This window comes from Lupinus angustifolius, chromosome LG11 (genome assembly GCF_001865875.1).
Source record: "Lupinus angustifolius cultivar Tanjil chromosome LG11, LupAngTanjil_v1.0, whole genome shotgun sequence".
Classification (NCBI taxonomy): Eukaryota; Viridiplantae; Streptophyta; class Magnoliopsida; order Fabales; family Fabaceae; genus Lupinus; species Lupinus angustifolius.
In genome coordinates this window covers 23,428,744-23,440,942 of record NC_032019.1, presented here as the reverse complement: position 1 = coordinate 23,440,942, position 12,199 = coordinate 23,428,744, and positions in this window count along the sequence as shown.

Genomic DNA, 12,199 nt, shown 5'->3' with positions numbered 1-12,199 from the left:
TCTTAGTTGCAATCTTAGTCTTACACAAGAGATGAAACTGATATGGCTTAGTAAGAAGACATGGATCGTTTAGTGGAGAATCATTGGTATAAGGAAAATGAGGAGGAGGAAAATGATTTTGATCCATGCCCAAGTTTCCCAAAAGGAGTTTTATGCATGATTTAAACCTCTGATATGAATTAATTGAACATGTGCACAGAGTTTAGAATTAATCGATTATTATATGGAGATAATCGATTAAGCAGTCTAAGAATTAATTGAACATGTGCACAGAGTTTAGAATTAAATGATTATTATATGGAGATAATCGATTATTCAATAATAAAAACAAATTATGACAGAATTGATTGCGAGATTTATCAATTCGTGTAAGTTGGACATATATTGCATAGAATTATCAAAGATTATGATTAAGGCACATTTAGAGCATATTAACCATTCAATAGTAGTATAAACATGTAGATAAAATCAAAGGTTCATGGAGTAATTGAAAGCATAATCCAAATTAATACCAAGGTTTTACGAGACATTTCAAAATAAGATCTTCAAGTACATAGTTTGTTCAGAAGAAAACAACAAAATACAACTAACATCAAAATGCATTTTCAAAGGTAAAATGGCACTTGAACCTAATATACTATTGTCGTTAATCAATTATTTTAATGGTTAATTGATTAACCAATTTTAAAAATTTCAAACTTTCGAACATATGAGCCTAGGTAATCGATTAAGGCACTCGTTATCGATTAAATAGTTTAAAAAAATTCAGATTTCCAAAATATTGAGCCTAGGTAATCAATTAATACGTGCGTTAATCGATTAAGACAAGATGAAAAATTTTATTCTGGCTACTGGAACTCAAATTAATCAATTAAGATACAGAACAACCGATTATTGACAGAACTAACTCAGATTTTAGTATATTTGAAAGGTTTCAAGAGTATGCGAAAATGCTAACATGATATCGGGATAACTCACTGTTAGATATTTCAAAGGAACAATTGAGTCTCGATATTTTGTTACCTCTTAGGCTTATGATGCATTAGCTATTGTATTTTCTTTGTATTTGTCCAGATTGTACCTTGTTTGATGAGCTAATATCATACTGCTCATTTAATTTACTTTATCCTTGAGTGTAAGATCAAGTATCTTTGATCGAACACTCATCATATGCCTCGAACATCCAATATCAAATATCAGTGTTTTCCTTAGCCCGAAGGCATACCTGTAAAGACACTTCACTTGGTTTGTTTGGGTACCCAAGTTATATTGGGTCCCTTTTTGTTAGTAATGAAGGTATTAAGCCATTTTTGCATCCATACATATTTGCCACTTGGCACACCATATTTTCTAATGTAGCATGATATAGATGTATGGCCATATGTACCACAATAAAAGCAAGTAGGCCTGTTATGATTAGATCTAGTATGCATTTGTGCTACTTGTTTTCTATATGATTTTCTTTTGTTTTTGGATTTATAGCCTAGACCTCTATGATTATCTACATTTCTAGATGCAGCAAGTAAATTGTTCAGATTATGACTACTATATACGAACTTTGCTAATTTATCCTTTAAATCAAAAATTTCAGCATTCAAAACATCACATTGATCACATATAGGAGTCTCAAATAACTTAGTAGAGCAAGTACATTAGGCACAAGAGTAAATAAGATCTAGAGTCTCATTTTCTAACTTTAATTCATTTAATTCTTCTTGCATCTTAGCAATTTTCTTTTCATGCATTATGATGACTCTTTTTCTATCTATATCTATCTTAACTAGTTTCTTTAGTTCCTCATTCAATTCAACATATGCACTATACAATTCATCGTAGGTAGGAGACTCATCAGACCACGAAGAAGTATCAGAATATTATACCTCACTAGTGTCATCTTGATCACTTGTGCTGTCAATTTCTTGAGTTTTAGCCATTAAGCATATCTTGGTTGTTTCCTCCTCATTGGAAGTATTAGATGTTGATTTGTCCTTCAGAACGTCCCAAACAATGTAAGCTTTCTTGGAATTGACTTTCTGGGGGCTACTCTTGACATTCTCAACTCGCCCTTTGTAGTTAAGTCTCTTTCCACTTTCTTGTCATCCTTCAGAACGTCCCAAACTACCTTGCCCTTTGTAGTTGAGTCTCTTTCCACTTTCTTTTGAAAATGCTTGAACCCTCCTTTCTTCTTGAGATATTTACCGAAATTTCGAATTAGCAGTGTCAAGGTTTCGTCATCTAGACCAGAATCATAATTTTCATCAGCACTTATTCTTGTTGGTGTGACGATGTAGCTTTTAGAGAGATTCCATTTTTGTTTATGTCTAATTCTTCATGCATAGTTAAACGCCCGAACTCCATTTCATGTTCTTGGAGTTTGTCGAAGAGAGTGCTTGAGGCATTGTGTCTAAGTTCTTTGATTCCAATATTGTTGTTACATTGGGCTACCATTTCCTATCAAGACAATGCAATACTTTGTTAGTAAATTCACCAATAGTAAAACTCTTATCTAAGGCAATTAAATGATTGATAATATGAGTGAATCTTTTCTACATTTCATTTATCGAGTCATTTGGAAGCATACGAAATAAATCATATTCATGTGTTAATGCATTCAATTTAGCATGTTTAACCTCACTTGTGCCTTTGTGGGTTACTTGCAAAATATCCCACATTTCTTTTGCGCTTAGGAACTGTGAGACCCTAAAGAACTCTTCGTAGGATAAGGCAGAGGTTATTATGTTCTTTACCTTGAGATCATACTGGACTTTACGTTCATCTTCGTTAGTCTACAATCCTTTTGGTTTTTCTTTGGGCTCACCATCCACAAAGTGAAGTGGAATAAAAGGCCCATTGACAATGGAGTCCCAAATCTCTTTTTCGATTGCCTCAATGAAGATTTGCATGCGCACCTTCCAGTAGGTGTACCCCTCGCCGCTGAAAGTCGGGGGGCGGTTGATGGATGTGCCATCACCGCCGAAAGGGTTAGTGGAATCCATAGTGATTAATCGCTAGGATTAACGAATTTAGCGGCCAAGCTAGCACCTTCGTACTAGCTCTGATACCACTTGTTGGGTACCAGCAAGGTAAGAAAGAATACACCTAGACGGGGAGGTGAATAGGTGTATCGGGTCACTAATCCCACTTTTTCGATATTTACGCAGAATATAAAGCTGCAACAGTTAATCGATTACCAACAGGGTTAATCGATTAAGGACAATTTTGTTAATCGATTATGGTCAGTACGTTAATCGATTATACTGATTGTTTACTCTTTGAAAAATAGTTTTATTGCTTTGAAAAGCAGTAATGAATCTAGATCTTTACTATCTTACTAATTATTCGTGATTATTAACAGATTAAAAACAATCAACACTTAATCACATAATGCAAATTAAGCTATAAAGTAAGTAAAGACAAAACGTAAAGAGATAAGGGAAAGAGAAAATGTGCTCGGTGATTATATCCTGGTTCATTTGCGGTCCACTTGCAAACTACATCCAGTCCTCTCGTCTGATCTGGGAGATTTTTCTTCACTGTGGAAAAACGATGTTCTTTACAAACACAATTCCAATAAAAGACACAAGACGCTCCTTTCTTGGAACCGTTAAGCCCTCACTTCAGTTTGACTACTCAGCTCACCTACTAGGATACCTTATTGTCCGCGACTCTAGCCCCAGCCTAAGTATCGCTTGAACCATGACCTCTTGTTCTCGTGAAAACACCTACCTAACAGCAGCTAGGGTTTTCTCTCATCCAAGATTTTTGTCGAGTTACCATGCACACTTAATGTGCGAATATGACATTCAAGCTCAACCATAAAACCCTATGCATAATCCCCACAACCAGTCTAGAACTACTTATGATGATATGCAATGGTTTTACAAAAGTATAACAGTGATAGAACACTTTTCAAAAAAAGGTTTTCCCTATCATTTCTTTTTGAAAACAATGGAAACAATGCAACAAAAAACTTCTCAAAGATCAGCAAGATTGCTTTGAAAATTAAGCTCTAAGAATCTTAAGTTTTTCTTTTCTTGAATTGAAAATTCGAAATCTATCTGAAACAAAAAACCGATTGTTCTATTTAAAATAACAGTTATCGGGTATAACTGATTTTAACTTATATTAATCGATTATCTGGTAAGTTAATCGATTAACGTGTTTCTTGAAAACAGTTTTTCAGTTATGGCTTAATCAATTATCAACCTTCTTAATCGATTAATGAGCCAGAAATCCTGGGAGGTTAGCTACTGTAAGTCCTTGTAATCGATTACACCTTTCCTTAATCGATTAATGGATTTCAACAAGACTTAATCGATTAACGGATTTCAAAAAGACTTAATCGATTATCCAATGGGTTAATCGATTAATATATGTGAAAATGCTTTTTCTTAACTATATGGTAAACACCCTATATGATGAATGTTCAGGCAACATGATTTTTGAAATAATTAAAACATTTATGCACAAAAAATAGTATGCTTAATATAAATGCATGAATCTTTCTTATCATATGTATGTATGTAGATGTGATGCCTCAACCTATATTATTTTCATTTTAGCCTTTTTGTGAGATACTTCCATCTTGGGTTTACCTAACCTAAACTTAATAATAGGCAAGCATCTTAGGACTCTAGAATATAAAAGTAATCTTAAGTTCTATGATGTTGACCTTGAGTTCTCATTATGTTGTTTGTTATGATATCCAAGTCTTCAAGCTTCCATATAATACATTGTCTTCATCAAAACATGGTAGGTTTGTTATAATGACATCCTTTGACTATTTGCTATTTCGGCAAGATGATACTCTCTCGCTACATCTATTAGTTCTTTTTATTTAAGTATTTTCTCATATGATTTCATATACGATTGAGCTTAGAGTTTGAAAACCTATCAAGATTGACATAGAGGGTTCGTCCTTATCTAACTTAGCATTTGGAGCCAATTTAATTCTCTATACGAAAATTACCTTAGAGCAAGTTAATGTGATTAATTTTTGTTTCGATTGATTTTGTAAGAGTTCGGGACAGAAAGTAACTAGAGATAAAACTAGAATTTTCTTCTCAAAGAATGTCCATTAAAATGTTCACAATCAAGTTAGTTATTAGTTTGGATTCCTTAGAACTAGGGGCTTGGGCAAATATGTTGGTGTTCCCATTCAATAAACTAGAACTAGGAAAAAATAATTACAGTTATGTGTTGGATAATTCTAACAGAAGGTTTAGCAATTGGAAAAGCAAGCAATTGTCTTTTGCTGCGAGGCTTACCCTCACGAAATCGGCCATGCAAGCGCTTCCTTCCTATTTTATGCAAACTACTGCCTTTCCATTGTCAATCTGTGATGACATGGATAAGATTTGCATCTCCTTGGTGTGGAGTAAAAGTTCTAAAAGTCGAAATACTCATTGGGTGATTTTGGATATCATGTGCAAAATGAATGTTGTAGGTGGTCTCGGGTTGATGCAAGCCCAATCAGTGAATAATAGCTTTATGATGAAATCTGTTCGGAAGATGATCAATGATAAGGATGATCTTTGGGTTAGGGTGGTTCGTGTAAGACTGAGATTGCAACTAAGAGGGGGGTTAATTAGTTGACTAGAAATTATGATCACTTTTTCTTCTAAATGAAGAGTTAAAGTACAGCGGATAATATTGCAGAAAATAAACAAGAATAAATCAAAGACGTAAGGGAGAAAAGAGTACACAGATGTTTTATACTGGTTCACCTTCTTGTCCGCCGAAGGCTACGTCCAGTACTATTGCAGCACAAGAGATTTTCCACTAAATATTATGAGTTATAATTACAATATCTCACCCCGAGATCTCTATGTACCTTACACACTCACTAATACTTATACCCTTGGAAAACACCTTTCCAAGTAACTCAATCCCCTTTCTATTCACACCCTTGTGAAAGAAAGTATTTACAATGAATGAAGAATTACAATGATGGCTTGGACTGTCTTTACAAGTATGAAATATAATAACACTTGCAATCCAATCAACTCTTTTGTATACTTAGTAATAATGCTCTTTAAGTTTACAAAACTTTGAAACACTTTACTTCAAGCAACTCAGCCAAATAACTTTGGAAGTTTGAGTTCAAGTTGCTAGAAGTGCATAAAACTATTTCACAAAAGTGTAGGAAACTTGTGAGAAAAAGTGTGAAAGAGTTATGAAAGAGTTGTTAAATGATTGTGAGTTCTAAGGCCTTTAAATAGGCTTTCCAATAAGTCATTGTGCCTTTATGAAAGAGTAGGAGTTTTTTGGAATGAAGGCATTTTGTTTGGGATGAAAACCCTTAAGTTTCAAATCTGAAAAACTGACGTAACAGCTCTCAATAACTTATTACAGCAAGGGGGTAATTGGTTACCCAAACAAGACGTTTTGAAAAATTACATTGAGTAATCGGTTACTCAAACTTTCTGTCCAACAGTGAATTAAAATTTAATTAGAGTAATCGGTTACTCCAATTCCAATTTTGTTGGATAATTGATTCTCACTCATGTAACCTGTTACTCATATCTTAGTAACATGTTACACAGTATTTTGAAAAATGTTTTCATTTAAAACTTGAAGTGTTTCAATTTCTTTTAAAATATTTTGAGCATTACTACTTTGGTATATTAAAGAGTATAAGATAGATGTACCTATTTAGACTTAGACTAATTGTTTTGAAGCTTTAATCTTCTTGGTCTTCATAAGTAATCTTCCTTTTCTTCTTTTTGGTGATGTTGGTGTCTTCATAAAAACCTTGCCAAGGTTAGGAGCAAATATCTTCTTCACAATCTCCCCCTTTTTGATGATGACAAACCAAGGTCTTTTTGACAGTGTAGTTTTCTTGAGAGCAACATACTTTGAGATATATTGAAGTTTGACTTGAGTATTCTCCCCCTATCTTGTATGCTCCCTCTTTCTTATGGAGTAATGTGACTGAAATAATTTTACTGATAATACACTTCTCCCAACTTTTCTCCCCCTTTTGACTTCATCAAAAAGTAGAAAAGCAAAGAGATTTCAGCACAATATATATAACATACATACACTTATATAATCAAGATATATCAATATGATATCATATACTCATGTATGGATCAAGATATAGATAAGCAAGTATTGCAATGCATAAATAAGATGTTTCAAACATGTATCCAGGAATGGAACAATAAAGCATAAAACATCATAATGTAACTTGTCCAGGAATATGCAGCAATAACTTAAAAACAATAAATAAGCATAATTAAAATTTTATCCGAATTTTGAAAATAATACAACCAGAAACTCCTAGCAACAGATATTCTAAGACTCCGGCTCCGAATTGTCTTCATTAATATCCATGTTATCCATCTTAGAGGAGAGGCAATGAAGTTCATATTGGATTTTTTTGATTCTCAGAGTTGAGAGCATCAATCCGGTTAGTGATGTAGCCTCGGAGAGAAAACAACTCATCCATAATCATTTGGGGATTTTTTATTTAAGTTACTAAATACGAAAATGATGGTTTAGAAGTGTTTATAAGTGAAAATGTGATAAGAATAGACACAAAAATCACTTAAAATGTATCAAAAACAAAGATTTTAGGGTTTGGGAGGGTTGAGCAAGAGAAAACACGAGTTGATGAGGAAGATGAGTTTGAAAAAGATTAAAAATGCATAAACAAATACATATATAACAGCATAGAGTAATCGGTTACTCACTTTGAGTAATCGGTTACTCAAATTAAAAAATTTCAAACAGCAACTTAGAGTAATCGGTTACTCATTTTGAGTAATCAGTTACTGAAACACGTTGTTCAACACTCTAATCGGTTACTCTCTAGTGTAATCGATTACTGACCCCATAAAAACTTATTTTTAGGCAAAATGAAGCAATGAAAATGATTTTTAACCCAAAAATTGAAATTTTTAAACATAAATAAACATATTTAAGTTCAATAGGCATGAAATAGATATAATGAAGCATACATATAAACATATATAAGCATTTAAGATAAGTATGCTTCATCAAGAATGCCTAATTCTCGTCTAATTTTATTGAAAGGTTATTTTGCCAAAGCTTCAGTGAATATATCTGCTAGTTGGTTATGAGTATTAACAAATTCTACAGACGCATCCTTCTTTTGGACATGGTCCCTAAGGAAGTGATGCCTTATATCAATGTATTTGGTTCTTGAATGCCTAACCCGATTCTTTGTGAGGTTTATTGCACTAGTATTGTCACATTTTAGAGGAGTGCAACCCAAGTCTAAACCATAATCTAGTAATTATTGCTTAAGCCACAACACTTGGGCACAACAACTACCTGTTGCAATATATTCAGCTTCAACAGTGCTTAGGACTAGACATGCTTGTTTCTTACATGACCAAGAAACCAATGCATTCCCTAAAATATGACAGGTACCACTTGTACTTTTCCTCTCGGTTTTGCATCCTGCAAAGTCTGAATCTGAATATCCAACCAAGTCACATATGCTTCCTTTTGGATACCATAGTCCAACATTAGGTGTGCCTTTAAGATATTTTATGATTCTCTTAACAGTAACTAAGTGTGATTATTTTGGTTTGGATTGATAGCGAGCACACAAACACACACTAAACATGATATCAGGTCTACTGGCAGTTAAGTATAAAAGAGATCCAATCATACCTCAATACTTTGTTATCTTGATGGATTTTCCTGCTTCATTTGTATCGATGTAAGTTCCAGATCCCATGGGAGTAGCTATTGGCTTGCATCCATGCATGTCAAATCGTTTTAGCAAATCTTTGAAGTATTTGGATTAACTTACGAAAATACCATTGTCAAGTTGTTTGATTTGTAATCCAATGAAGTAATTTAACTTCCCCATCATAGACATTTCAAACTCTCCTTGCATCATATTGCCAAAATCACTACATAACAACTCATTAGTAGAACAAAAAATAATATCATCTACATAAATTTGAACTAGTAGAGTATGATGATTTATTTTCTTTATGAAGAGAATAGTGTCAACCTTTCCTTTGTTGAAACCTTTTTCAAGTAGAAATTTAGTTAGACGATCATATCATGCACTTAGATAAATATAATAACAGTGTTACCTATACCAAGGATTTTTCTTTTGATGTTTTATGCATAGGTGACAACACAAGGCATTTATTGCTTGAATAAATGATAATTTTGAATCTCCTCGTGCTATGGCTTTGAACAGCCATTGTCATGATAATACATTTATGCTTATGGCTTTCAAGCACTCCTGCAAAAAAAATTAATAATATTTTCTAGGTACCCAATGTGATTTGGATCCTGCGGGGTTAGCACCTTTCTCAACCCAAACATATTGGCCACTTGGAATACCAACTTTTCTAATATGACATGAATTAGGAGTATGGCCAACATTTTTACAATAAAAGCATGTGGGTTGATGTTGATGCATCTTTTGTTTAGACTTATAAAAAGAATGTTTATCAAGATTTTCTTTAGAAATATTATTCATAAAATCATTGTTAGTTTTCACAAAAGTACTCTTTGTCATACTATTAGTTTTTCGGCTATTTGTGTAGTCTAGACCTCTTCGGTCATTGTTATGTTTTTTAGTATTTAAAATATTGTCCAACTTATGAGTACTCTTATTGAACATATTCATTTCTTGATTTAATGAAACATTTTTAGTTTCAAGAGTATCACATTTTGGACAATCAATGCACTAGTCATTTGATTTGGATTTTAAAGCATCCAAATCTTTTTGTAGAATTTTATTTTGACTCTCATGAAGTTCTATAGTGTTTTTCTGATTTATGCACACTTTAGAGAGTCTAATAAGTTCTTCATGTAATTCACAAAAAGCGTTATGTAACTCATTATATGAAAATGTATCATTTGGTTCAGAGTTACTAACCTCATAATCGTCATTTGAATTGTTGAAGCCATCAATGAAATATGTGTTTTCTCCTTAATTCTGAGTTCTACATTTGAACCATCATCTTTATCTTCTGATATAACATTTGTTCTTCTACGCTTCTTGTCATTCTTTCTTTTGAAAGTATGATGCTTTTGTAGGACTGGACAAGCACATTTTAGATTATCTCGTTTTCTGCATATTGAGCATGTAGATTTTTGCTTTGATGTTGATGCGTCACTATTTGTTATAGACCTTTGTACTACTTTGGCTCCATGTATTCTTTCTAGAGTGTCCCAAATTTCTTTCGATGTTTTGCAACTTGACACTCTAAGGAATTCTTTTTCTTCTAGAGCCGACACAAGAATGTTTTTGGCTTTAAGGTCGTATTGCACTTTCTTCTTGTCTTCATCATTCCATGAAGATTTTGGCTTTACTTCCCTTACATTGTTCACAACGGTGAAGGGTTCATATGGTCCTTCTTCAATGGCATTCCATATATCCAAGTCCTGATATTCTATGAAGATTCTCATTCTGATTTTCCAGAAATCATAGCACTCTCCAACAAAGCTTGGAGGGCAGTTGATGTTGGAACCTTCTCCTAGGAATGATCTTGAGGCCATCTTTGATATAGGATCAAATTTGAGAATATCTTACTCAAAAATAGCTCTGATATCAATTGTAAGACTAAGATTGCAACTAAGAGTGGGTGAATTAGTTGACTAGAAATTATGACCACTTTTTCTGCAAAATGAAGAGTTAAAGTGCAGCGGATAATATGGCAGAAAATAAACAAGAATAAATCAAAGAGGTAAGGGAGAAGAGATTACACAGATGTTTTATATTGGTTCACATTCTTGTCCACCGAAGGCTACATCCAGTACTCTTGCAGCACAAGAGATTTTCCACTAAATATTATGAATTGTAATTACAATATCTCACCCCGAGATCTCTATGTAACTTACACACTCACTAATACTTATCACCTTGGAAAACACCTTTCCAAGTAACTTTATCCCCTTTCTATTCACACCCTTGTGAAAGAAAGTAATTATAATGAATGAAGAATTTGAATGATGGCTTGGATTGCTTGTACAAGTATGAAATATAATAACACTTGCAATCCAATCAACTCTTTTGTATACTTAGTAAATAATGCTCTTTAAGTTTTACAAAACTTTAAAACACTTTACTTCAAGCAACTCAAAAAAAATAGCTTTGAAAGTTTGAGTTCAAGTTGCTAAAAGTGCAGAAGACTATTTCAGAAAAGTATAGGAAAGTTGTGAGAAAAGTGTGAAAGAATTATGAAAGAGTTGTTCAAAGAGTTGTTTTCAATGTGAGTTCTAAGGCCTTTAAGTAGGCTTTCCAATCAGTCATTGTGCCTTTATGAAAAAGTAGGAATTGTTTGGAATGAAGGCATTTCGTTTGGGATGAAAACCCTTGAGTTTCAAATATGAAAAACTGATATAACAGCTCTCAGTAACCGATTACAGCAAGTGGGTAATCAGTTACCCAAACGTGACATTTTGAAAAATTACATTGAGTAATCGGTTACTCACTTGAGTAATCGGTTACTCAAACTCTGTCCAATAGTGAATTTAAAATTCACTTAGAGTAATCGGTTACTCAAATTTGAGTAATCGGTTACTCCAATTTAAATATTGTTGGATAACTGATTCTCACTCATGTAACCTGTTACTCAAATTTCAGTAACTTGTTACACAGTATTTTGAAAAATGTTTTCATTTAAAACTTGAAGTGTTTCAATTCCTTTTAAAATATTTTGAGCACTACTACTTTAGTATATTAAAGAGTATAGGATAGAAGTACCTATTTAGACTTAGACTAATTATCTTCAAGCTTTAATCTTCTTGGTCTTCATAAGTAATGTTCCTTTTCTTCTATTTGGTGATGTTGGTGTCTTCATCAAAACCTTGTCAAGGTCGGGAGCAAAGATCTTCTTCACAATCTCCCCCTTTTTGATGATGACAAACCAAGATCTTCTTGACAATGTAGTTTTCTTGAGAGCAGCATACTTTGAGATATGTTGAAGTTTGACTTGAGTATGCTCCCCCTATTTTGTACGCTCCCCCTTTCTTTTGGAGTAATGTGCCTGAAATAATTTTATAGAAAATACACTTCCCCCAACTTTTCTCCCCCTTTTGACTTTGTCAAAAAGTAGAAAAACAAAGAGATTCCAGCATAATATATATAGCGTACATATACTTATATAATCAAGATATTTGAATATGATATCATATACTCATGTATGGATCAAGATATAGATAAGCAAGTATTGCAATGCATAAATAAGATGTTTCA